An 11,161-nucleotide genomic window follows, 5' to 3' on the forward strand; every position below is an offset into this window, starting at 1 on the left:
TTCACTTTTTGGCTTAATTATTGTTCAAGCCATTCTGTTTAGCCCAGTCATACCTGAATTACTTAGTATGTAATTCACCTGTTGCCTTACCTTACCAAGGGTCACTTGCGGAGATCACCGTCCTCGCGACCTGGTCTAAGACAAGGACTCTTGGTTGCTAGTCTCGTCGGTCCAGCTGTTAGTGCCCGCCACCTGCAATCCAATGTATGCACCACAACCCGGCTGATTAGGAACTGTTTTGAGGAATATGTCAAGTTCCCGCTTGAAGACAGCTAGGGATTTTTTTTTTTTTGGTATTCACCCTTATGCATGAAGGGAGGGTGCTGAAGAGTCGTGGTTCCTTAACACTTATTGAGTTCTCTCTCTCTCTCTCTCTCTCTCTCTCTCTCTCTCTCTTTCTCTCTCTCTCTCTCTGCTTGCAGCAGTGCTCCTGCCTTCTTAAGTGGGTGTGACTTGAACTTGTCTAGCATGGGACGGTCTGGAGTTTTGAGACTCTCTGATCGCGGGTTTTATCCCCACCCGTGGTATGGTTTATGGGACAGTAGGCCTGCTGCAGTAAGTACTCCTTCTTATGTTCACTGTACTCATCGGTCCTTTGCTTTTCATTTGAGGTATACTGTATCGTCTGCCAAGCCTCACGTGTTCTTAAGTAGTAATTTCGGTGTTCAGGTTTGGTATCAATCCCTCCAATATCTTCCAGGTGTAGATTATGAAGACAGATATATTCTAAGAAGATTATGAAAATAGATACGTTCTAAGGAGTATAGTTCTAGGAACTTCAATTGCTCCCAGTAATTTAGGTGCTTAACTGAGTATATACGAGCTGTGAAAGTTCTCTGTACATTTTGCAGGTCAGCAATTTCGCCAGCTTTAAAAGGGACTGTTAGTACACAATATGAACTAACATAATGAATGTTTTAGTCCCTAAAACATCGAATATAATAAACAATCAGTATATAAATACTGAGATAAAAACCTCTCAGTGTTGTGTGTTTACCTCCTCCCATCCTGCACTAGGACTGCACTATTAAATCTACGGTGGACAACACCTACCTGTTGTCGATTCTGGGGTCATTGCCCCTGCATCCAAGCCTGGTTGATGGTCTGATCAATCAGGTTGTTGGTGCTAGCAGCACGCAGTCCAACTCAGGCGACACTGCCCGACTGATCAGTAACTGACTTCAGGTACTAGTCACGCTCCTTCTGGCATCATTCTTTACTTGGTACTCGTGATGAATTAGTTGCCACTGCAATGTATTGGCTTGGAGCGAGTTGTAGTGTCGCTTAAGCCAGGTTATAAGCACTTAGCGAGCCTTGCTGCAACACATGTAGCAAGCAGAGTATTGATCAGCTACAGCACCACAACTCTACGGGATCCAGATTTCACGTTCCACTTGTAGCGCCTGAGTTCAGAGGTTGCGATGCACTACCTCCATTATATTTTGCATTTCGTTCAAGTACTGTACTTACATATTACGTGAATAACTAAATTTCATAATGATATGTATCCCTACCTGGCAAGTTACTTGAGAAATATATTTTATCTTGACAAATTAAAGAAATCTTAGTTTAGTTGAGATTTTTCTCCCAGTTCAAGACCAAAATGGAGTTTGAAAACCAAGAGCCATGAATTACGGAACTTCGCCAGGCTATGATACCGTCCTACTTAATGTCTGATGGGTGGTGTTGCCAGCACAGCTGAGAGCTGAGGAGCAGTGACTTACCTTGAGGCGTGAGTGAGAGAAGCGAGTGAGAATAGTGAGAGAGGCAGGGAGTGTTGAGGAGCTGCCTGCTGTGGCTTGGATGGTCGGCCAATGAGTCGACTTTCCTAACTGGCCCAGGTTACCTCACCCCAGCAGCGCTCTTATCCCTCCCTCGCTCACTTTGTCACTTCTTACGTCTCTGCTCATACTTCAGTCCCTCATGCATCTATCCTCTCCTCGTTATCCTTCTTCACAACTGCGGGTATCAGTCACGCTCAAAAATGTCTGAGATATCCTCAATGTCCACCAGCTTCTCAACCAAGGTAAAGATCAGCTAAATTATTTATCTCAGCGACTTAACAATATGAAACACGACGAGGCAGAGAGAGTGTGGCAGGGTGCGGAGGACCCTAGCGCCGGCGCTGTGCCTCACATGCACAAATTAAACTTGGAGGCGAGACTGTGGATGAGGAGTCAGCTGGTGCCTGAGGTCAGGAGGTGCTGCTGGAGCAGCAGGTGGGACAGCAGCTGGGGCACAATTGTTTCAAGGAGCAGCTGGGGAGAGTCATCCACACCCTGTCCGGAGTCCTGCCACCTACCTCACCACGATCGATGTGCAGCTACACGCCCACACAGCCACGACTGACGCGGGGGTCACCGCGTGCTGGGGGCCACCGCGTGCTCGGGGCCACAGCATGCTGGGGGCCACAGAGTGCTGGGACAGCCGTGCATCGCCACATGCTGGAAAGACTGCGGAGTTGTGGACCACCGAGTGCTGGAAGCGTGCCACGTGTAAGGACCACGGCGTGCGGGGAGTGTACTACATGTTAAGGACCACGTGTGCTGTTAGCGTGCCACGTGTAAGGACCACCGCGTGCGGGGAGTGCACTACCTGGAAAGAGTTCCGGGGGTCAACGCCCCCGCGGCCCGGTCTGTAACCAGGCCTCCTGGTGGAGCAGAGCCTGATCAACCAGGCTGTTACTGCTGGCTGCACGCAAACCAACGTAAGAGCCACAGCCCGGCTGGTCAGGAACCGACTTTAGGTGCTTGTCCAGTGCCAGCTTGAAGACTGCCAGGGGTCTGTTGGTAATCCCCCTTATGTATGCTGGGAGGCAGTTGAACAGTCTCGGGCCCCTGACACTTATTGTATGGTCTCTTAACGTGCTAATGACACCCCTGCTTTTCATTGGGGGGATGTTGCATCGTCTGCCAAGTCTTTTGCTTTCGTAGTGAGTGATTTTCTTGTGCAAGTTCGGTACTAGTCCGACTAGGATTTTCCAGGTGTATATAATCATGTATCTCTCCCGCCTGCGTTTCAGGGAATACAGGTTTAGGAACCTCAAGCGCTCCCAGTAATTGAGGTGTTTTATCTCCGTTATGCGCGCCGTGAAAGTTCTCTGTACATTTTCTAGGTCAGCAATTTCACCTGCCTTGAAAGGTGCTGTTAGTGTGCAGCAATATTCCAGCCTAGATAGAACAAGTGACCTGAAGAGTGTCATCATGGGCTTGGCCTCCCTAGTTTTGAAGGTTCTCATTATCCATCCTGTCATTTTTCTAGCAGATGCGATTGATACAATGTTATGGTACTTGAAGGTGAGATCCTCCGACATGATCACTCCCAGGTCTTTGACGTTGGTGTTTCGCTCTATTTTGTGGCCAGAATTTGTTTTGTACTCTGATGAAGATTTAATTTCCTCGTGTTTGCCATATCTGAGTAATTGAAATTTCTCATCGTTGAACTTCATATTGTTTTCTGCAGCCCACTGAAAGATTTGGTTGATGTCCGCCTGGAGCCTTGCAGTGTCTGCAATGGAAGACACTGTCATGCAGATTCGGGTGTCATCTGCAAAGGAAGACACGGTGCTGTGGCTAACATCCTTGTCTATGTCAGATATGAGGATGAGGAACAAGGTGGGAGCGAGTACTGTGCCTTGTGGAACAGAGCTTTTCACCGTAGCTGCCTCGGACTTTACTCTGTTGACTACTACTCTCTGTGTTCTGTTAGTGAGGAAATTATAGATCCATCGACCGACTTTTCCTGTTATTCCTTTAGCACGCATTTTGTGCGCTATTACGCCATGGTCACACTTGTCGAAGGCTTTTGCAAAGTCTGTATATATTACATCTGCATTCTTTTTGTCTTCTAGTGCATCTAGAACCTTGTCGTAGTGATCCAATAGTTGAGACAGACAGGAGCGACCTGTTCTAAACCCATGTTGCCCTGGGTTGTGTAACTGATGGGTTTCTAGATGGGTGGTGATCTTGCTTCTTAGGACTCTTTCAAAGATTTTTATGATATGGGATGTTAGTGCTATCGGTCTGTAGTTCTTTGCTGCTGCTTTACTGCCCCCTTTGTGGAGTGGAGCTATGTCTGTTGTTTTTAGTAACTGTGGGACGACCCCCGTGTCCATGCTCCCTCTCCATAGGATGGTAAAGGCTCGTGATAGGGGCTCCTTGCAATTCTTGATGAACACGGAGTTCAATGAGTCTGGCCCTGGGGCAGAGTGCATGGTCATGTCATTTATCGCCTGTTCGAAGTCATTTGGCGTCAGGATAACATCGGATAGGCTTGTGTTAACCAAATTCTGTGGCTTTCTCATAAAAAATTCATTTTGATCTTCGACTCTCAGTCTGGTTAGGGACCACCGTGTGCTGTTAGCGTGCAACGTGTTAAGGACCACCGTGTGCTTTTAGCGTGCCACGTGTTAAGGACCACCGCGTGCTGTTAGCGTGCCACGTGTTAAGGACCACCGTGTTCTGTTAGCGTGCCACGTGTTAAGGACCACCGCGTGCTGTTAGCGTGCCACGTGTTAAGGACCACCGCGTGCTGGGAGACACTGCTTGCCATTATTATTATTATTATCGCTATTATTAAAAATAGTGCTATACCAGTATGGATGATACAACGAAAGTCTTCACTTTTTTTTAATTTAATAATTCATGCTAAGCGCTAAACCCATGTGGGTCATTCAGCGCAAGACGTGTTGAGACTTGATTCTCCATCTGCTATTCGCGAAACGGACTCTCTTCCTATTTGTACTCATCTACTCACTCTCTCGTCACTATGTGACAAAAACCATTCTCTTAAAACTCACTCCAAGTGGTCAGGCTACTTAAAACCCCCAAAATCTTAGAAAAAGTAGATGGACAGCCACTGTTTTCCTAGACACACTTAAGTTTTTATTATTTATGTTATATTAAAAGAAATTGGGCACTGAAATTTGATTGACCTCTTTGTCATGTTTTCAAATACCAATTTACATCTCTTCTTTCTTTAACATATTGGCAGCTGCAATCAGTCATCAGCATGAGTATGAAAACACGGAAGTGCCTGGACGATTACATCAAGTACAAATTTGTCCCACTTCAGAAGGGGTGACACAGAAATCCCCCAATGTGTGATATGCAGCCCACAGCATCAAAATTTGTCATCAGTAACACTTGTCAGCATCATCATTTATCACTATCACCATTTTCAGCACTCGCGCTTGGATTGTCATCTGAAGACAACCCATCCTGACTTTGCCTACAAATCCAAGGCTTTTTTCGAGGTAAGAAAGGAGTCCTTGAAGCGAGCTGAGATTGACAGCAGTTGAGCATCTTGTCAACAGACTTCAAATATTGGTGAAGCATCCTATTGAGACTGCTCACTTGATATCAAAGAGCAAGATGAGGCATACAGTCACAGAGACCCCTCATAAAGCCAAGTTTATTGATTGGGACAGAGCTCCTCCTGGGGAAGAACAGTGCGAACAAGCTCTCGCATATCTCTCAATTGAATGACTCTGCTAAGGAAAGGGTCGATGCTATGTCTAAAGACATTGGCGGTCAAGGCATCAACCAGATATGGACCCCTCTTGTCTTTTCAATACAATGCCATGAAATGACTGACGTCGCTCAGTGTTTTCAGCTGTTGATGTACATTTGTTTCAGGTTAGATGACAGCGTGAAGGATTAAATGCTGTTGTCATTCTCAGGAAGCCTCTACAACAGCAACAGATAATTTTGAAATGCTATCAAGCTTCTTTGAGGAAAATCTACTTTCGTGGAACTCACTGGTAGACAGAGCTCTGGCCATGCTTGATTTGTGATCCAATTTTGTAAATAAAATGAAATAAAAGTGTCTCTTTGTCATTGTTACACAGTCATTCATTGAGATATTTTAACATCCAAGACTCTTTATCAGATTAAATGAGGGATGTTCTGAACCTGACCAAGCGCAGTAAATATCATCAAAATTGGAACCTTAAACAGTCGCCTGTTCAAATTCTGACCATCAAACCATGCTTTTCCACACGTGCGTGATGGCTTTCGAAGGAAAACGTGTTTCAGCAACTTTATGAACTGCAAGATGTGGGAGTATTTCTAGAGTTACAGCAGAAGCTGTAACTCTAGAAATACTCAGGAAAGTTCCAGTTTAAAGGATTTCAGCTATCTAGATTACCTGTGGGCATCTGCAAAACACTGAATATCGTCAAGAAAAAACTGCAAGTAAAGAACATCATCATTGTGCAGTATTACACCATTTGAGCCTTCATGGCCAAAATCAACCTCTTGAAAAAGCAATAGAGGATGGAAGCAAACCATACCACGGGCAGGGATAGAACCCGCGATCAGAGTCATAAAACTCCAGACCGATGCACTAGCCATTGGGCTAGCTGGTTACAGTAAGATTCGTCCAACTAGGTACTATATTTATACACCATAGGAAGGTTAGCATAGGCACCACTGTGACCACAAATGCAAGTTTTTACAGACGAATCTTCTGCCAGCGTGGCCGTGACTAGCTCTAGCTCAAGTCCCTTCAGAGCCATCATCATGACTCAAAATCGTAATGACACGATTGCAAACAAACCAAACCGTAGTATGGTTTGGTTTGTTTGCAGTCGTGTTTGTTAAAAATATACTAGAAATGTTATAAATGGTGCAAAGGCAACATTAAAACAATATCAAAGATGGTTGAAACAAGCCCACTACCATTATATGATGAATTAATCACTATCCTACTGTACAACTATTATATAATCCTTAGTGTTAAGTAGACTGTAAGTCAATAATGTTAAGTTGGCCCATAATGCCTAGGCATAATAGAGGCTCTCTTTGCATTGCAACCCACTATTGTAAATATAAAATCTCAATGTACTGGAGTTTACCTGGAGAGAGTTCCGGGGGTCAACGCCCCCGCGGCCCGGTCTGTGACCAGGCCTCCTGGTGGATCAGAGCCTGATCAACCAGGCTGTTGCTGCTGGATGCACGCAAACCAACGTACGAGCCACAGCCCGGCTGGTCAGGAACCGACTTTAGTCTACTGTTTGCAAAGACATAAAATAAATAAATAAATAAATAAATAAAGATGTGGTCCTAGGAATGGAACTCCGTCGTTAAGTAAGGAGAGGCTAAATTTATTATTATATGCTGTTATGCAGGGGTTTTGCATGACATTGTAATGTACATACAGTAGACAAGGGTACCATAATAGTATGAATGTTATAATTGTAAAGCATAATTTTATAATTCATAATGTGCATTTGAGGATACTGTAAAGTATTCTGATGTAAATTATAAAGAAATTCTGCCAGGGATTTATTTTCCAACTGTGTTTGGCGGGTGAGCGGGTAAGTGTGGGAGAGACGCGGGTCAGCATGATGAGGAGGATGCTGCCGGTGATGCTGTGTGTTTAAGCTAAGTTTTGTAGTGGTGTACTCCTTTTGTTTAGCTCACTCAAGCCATAGGGTCTTCTATGGTTTACCTGTATGCTCACCTAGGCTCTGACATGGTCAGGGTGCTGTGGGATGAGTGAGGAAATAAGAAATGGGGTTGTTATTAGAGTAGTGACGACCTGGCGCTGACTAGGCTGGACCGCCAGCCACCTGCTGCTTGTGCCTTTATTTGGGCGTTTAGGGTAGGAGATACATGAAGGTGTTTTCTAGAGTGTGTATATACTGTTATGTTGAATAGATATATTTTCCTAACTAGGAGTTTTGCCTAACCCTCTTGTTAACCAACCCATTGAAGTAGCAAATACTGGTTTAGCGCTTTCTGTTTTGACTGGGATAGCCCTGGGTGGCCTGTTTATACCTGAGTGGTGTGTAACTTTTACCTTTGCCCTTAGACAAGGCTCTAGCCCCCAGGTATCCCACATTTCTGCGTAACATGGGAGCCTGTATATGGGAGAATTATCAAATTTTATGTGGTAATTCAAGTTTGCAACCTGGAAAGTCAATAATCATTGTTTACTGGGTTGGTCAGAGGAAGCATTCACTATAACACTCACACTAAAATGATAATTTACCTTTGTGTGCAATATTGCTGGTTTTTATGGTGTTCTTATTACTAATACCCTGTGAATAATTTACCCTTGTGTGCAATTTTGTTGATTTTTAGGGTGTTATTAATCCCTGGTATTTTGTGCATAAATTACCTTTGCAGGTACAATCTTGCTGATTTTTAGGGGGGTTATGAATACCTAATTTTCTGGGAATAATTTTCCTTTGCAGGTGCAATAGCTCCATTTTTCTGCCAAGGTTTTCTTTTTGTGTGCAATCCTGTTTAATTTTAGGGAGTCACATGACAATCACTCCTTGTGAATATATTACTTCAGTGTATGTACTTTGCTGTGTGCTTTATTATTTTACATCAGTAAGTCCAGTGGCTGTTAGCAAGATTTAGTGCTATTATTTCCCAAAATGGCTGACACTAGTGAAAATTCTGGGGATGACATGCATTTGGAAGGTGACATTGAGTCAAATTCCCATGTTAGGGATCTGGATAAGGAAGTAGAACTTGTACGAATGAAATTAGCCCTAGTTGTGGAAGAAAAAGAAAGGTTAAGGATTGAATGTACAAAGATCCAGGAACAAAGAGCCTTAGAGGAGCTTAGGGCTCAAGAAAGAGCTAGAGAGAGGCAGCTTGCTTCTCACCCAGCCACAGACACGAGGGTAGATGTTTTTCATTTGGATAAAGCCATAAAATTTGTGCCCAAATTCCTAGAGAAAGACCCAGACCAGTTTTTTCTGTTGTTTGAAAGTACAGCCAAATCCCAAGTTTGGCCGGAAAAGGAATGGGTGACATTAGCGAGAACCCAATTAGTTGGTAAAGGGTTACAGGCCATTTGTTCTCTAGAGGGATCGGCCTTTTCTGATTATAATAAACTAAAAGAGGTAGTTTTACTGGCCTATCACAGACCGGGCCGCGGGGGCGTTGACCCCCGGAACTCTCTCCAGGTAAACTCCAGGTATCAAATGTTGCCGGAAAGGTACCGGCAGAAGTTTAGAGGACTAAAGTTTCAAGCAGGGCAGTCTTTGGTGGAATATGGTAAGGAGAAGATGTCACTTCTAAATAGATGGTGTAGCTCGAAGGGTGTTGCAGGCAATTATGAGGGTGTAATTACCTTAATTTTGTTAGAGGATCTTTTGAGAGATGTTCCTCCTGACCTTAAGGCATATCTTGAGGAGAAAGATCTTGACGATTTTAATAATGCTTTAGAGCTGGGTGACAGATTTTTAGCTAACCAAAGATTTGGTAGTAGTTACCACCCACCACATACTAATAACGGTAAGTTTTCTGCACCCACCAATTGGAATAAGAAATTTCAGAAGTTGAAGCCACATATTTCTCAGCCTATTCTCCACCAGAGTGTGATTAAGCCTAATTCTCCAGTACCTTCCCAGGGAAGTTTTAAGTCCACAGTCACTGGTCCAGGACTACAAGGAACAGGTGGGACGAGCCCAGTTCCCCAGAGTCAAGGGATCCAACCTAGGTCAAATGGGCAGGGGGCCTTTAAACCTTATTACTGTACTTATTGTCATAAACAGGGCCATCTGCAGCCATATTGTAAGAAGATGCATAGAGATCAGGCAGTTGCTGGAGCTTTTCAGGTAGATACACCAGGTACCCGCATAGTAGCTAATATTGAAGCATCACCTCCGGGTATATCAGGTAACTCAGCAGTTTTGGACCCTAGGATGAAGGTCTTTACAAGTAAGTCCACGGTGGCCTTACACCAAAATGAAGGTAGGGTAACAGGTGTTATGTCTTTGAGGGGCACTGGTAGCATGTACACCTTGCTTCGTAGGGGCATATTGCCAGTGTCGGATGACACATACACTGGGTTGGACGTTTTGCTCAAAGGAATTACCAGATTCACTGTCAAGACTCCAGTGCACAGGTTATGGGTGGAGTCTGCATACCAGTGTGGTTACTTAGCTGTAGGTATCACAGAGGATATACCTTGTGAGGGTGTTGACTTACTTTTAGGCAATAATGTCATGGTTACTGCACACACTGGAAATAACTCGAGCAAGGTAGCCCTAGGTAGACCCAAGGTAGACCCAGCCTCAGAGTTGGGAGGAAAAAGCTAGGGCTACATTGCCCTAGTTATTTCCAGTGTGTGCAGTAACCAGGAAAATGTCAAAAGATAAGAGTGCAGTCTCTCTCCTTGACTCTTCCGATCCTGGGGATGATTTGGGTTTGGGAAATCTATTCCTCGAGCCTAGCCTGCAGGGGGCTCAGGGTTGTGATGAACCATCCCAGGCAGGACCCTGTTTGAGTGGGGGTCTTGGAGCTGGTATAGGGGGGCGACTCTTATTCGAGAGCAGCTGATGAGGCCCAGGGGTGTGACGACACCCTGAAAGCTATTCGGTCATCTGCTGTTACCGAGGAAGAGGCCTCTCAACTAACTAAATGTTTCTTTTTTTGCAGACGGTATTTTGATGCGAAAGACCCTATCAGATGCGACATCTAATGATAGAGCAAGAGAGGCACTCTACCAAGTGGTGGTGCCAGAACCATTTAGGTATCAGGTTTTGTGTTTGGCCCACAATGTTCCCTTGGGAGGACATTTAGGTGTTAAAAAGACTATGGGCAAGATTTCTAAACATTTTTACTGGCCCCAGGTATGGGAATCGGTGGGTAAGTATGTAGAATCATGCCCAGTTTGCCAAAGGGTAGGAAAACCTAATCAGGAAATTAAACCTGCCTCTCTCAACCCTATTACAGTAGCCGGAGAACCTTTTAGCAGGCTGGTGGTGGATTGTGTGGGGCCGCTACCCAGGACCAAGATGGAAAACCAGTACTTACTATTATTTTTCCTCTACCAGGTTTCCGGAGGCCATTCCACTACGTAAAATTACAACACACGTGGTCTTGAGAGCATTGGTGAAATTTTTTACGCAGGCCGGGATCCCTAAGGAAATTATAACAGATCAGGGATCAAATTTTACATCTAAACATTTTCTCACAGTTTTGGGGGAGTTTAATATTAAAGTGACAGCCTCCCAGAGAGTCAAGAGGTTGTGGAGCGGTTTCACCAGTCTCTCAAGACTATGCTGCGTGCTTATTGTACCCAGTACCAGAAGGACTGGGATGAGGGTATCCCCCTCCTTTTATTTGCCATGTGGGACAGCACTCAGGACTCATTATGCTATACGTAGTCCCTTTGAACTGATCTATGGTCACCA

The 11,161-nt window shown here is 44.6% G+C and overlaps 1 protein-coding gene across 1 annotated transcript in view; it reads right to left on the bottom strand.

Annotated features, from left to right (window-relative positions):
* LOC128696812 (phospholipase A2) overlaps positions 1 to 1,864 on the bottom strand; it is a 93,702-nt gene extending 91,838 nt beyond the window's left edge. Inside the window, exon 1 of the mRNA XM_053788189.2 lies at positions 1,725 to 1,864. The gene's annotated coding sequence lies outside the window, so the exon portion shown is untranslated. The remainder of the gene's footprint in view (positions 1 to 1,724) is intronic.
* Between the last annotated feature and the right edge of the window lie 9,297 nt (positions 1,865 to 11,161).

The sequence above is a fragment of the Cherax quadricarinatus genome, chromosome 52 (assembly GCF_038502225.1).
Source record: "Cherax quadricarinatus isolate ZL_2023a chromosome 52, ASM3850222v1, whole genome shotgun sequence".
NCBI classification, from domain to species: domain Eukaryota; kingdom Metazoa; phylum Arthropoda; class Malacostraca; order Decapoda; family Parastacidae; genus Cherax; species Cherax quadricarinatus.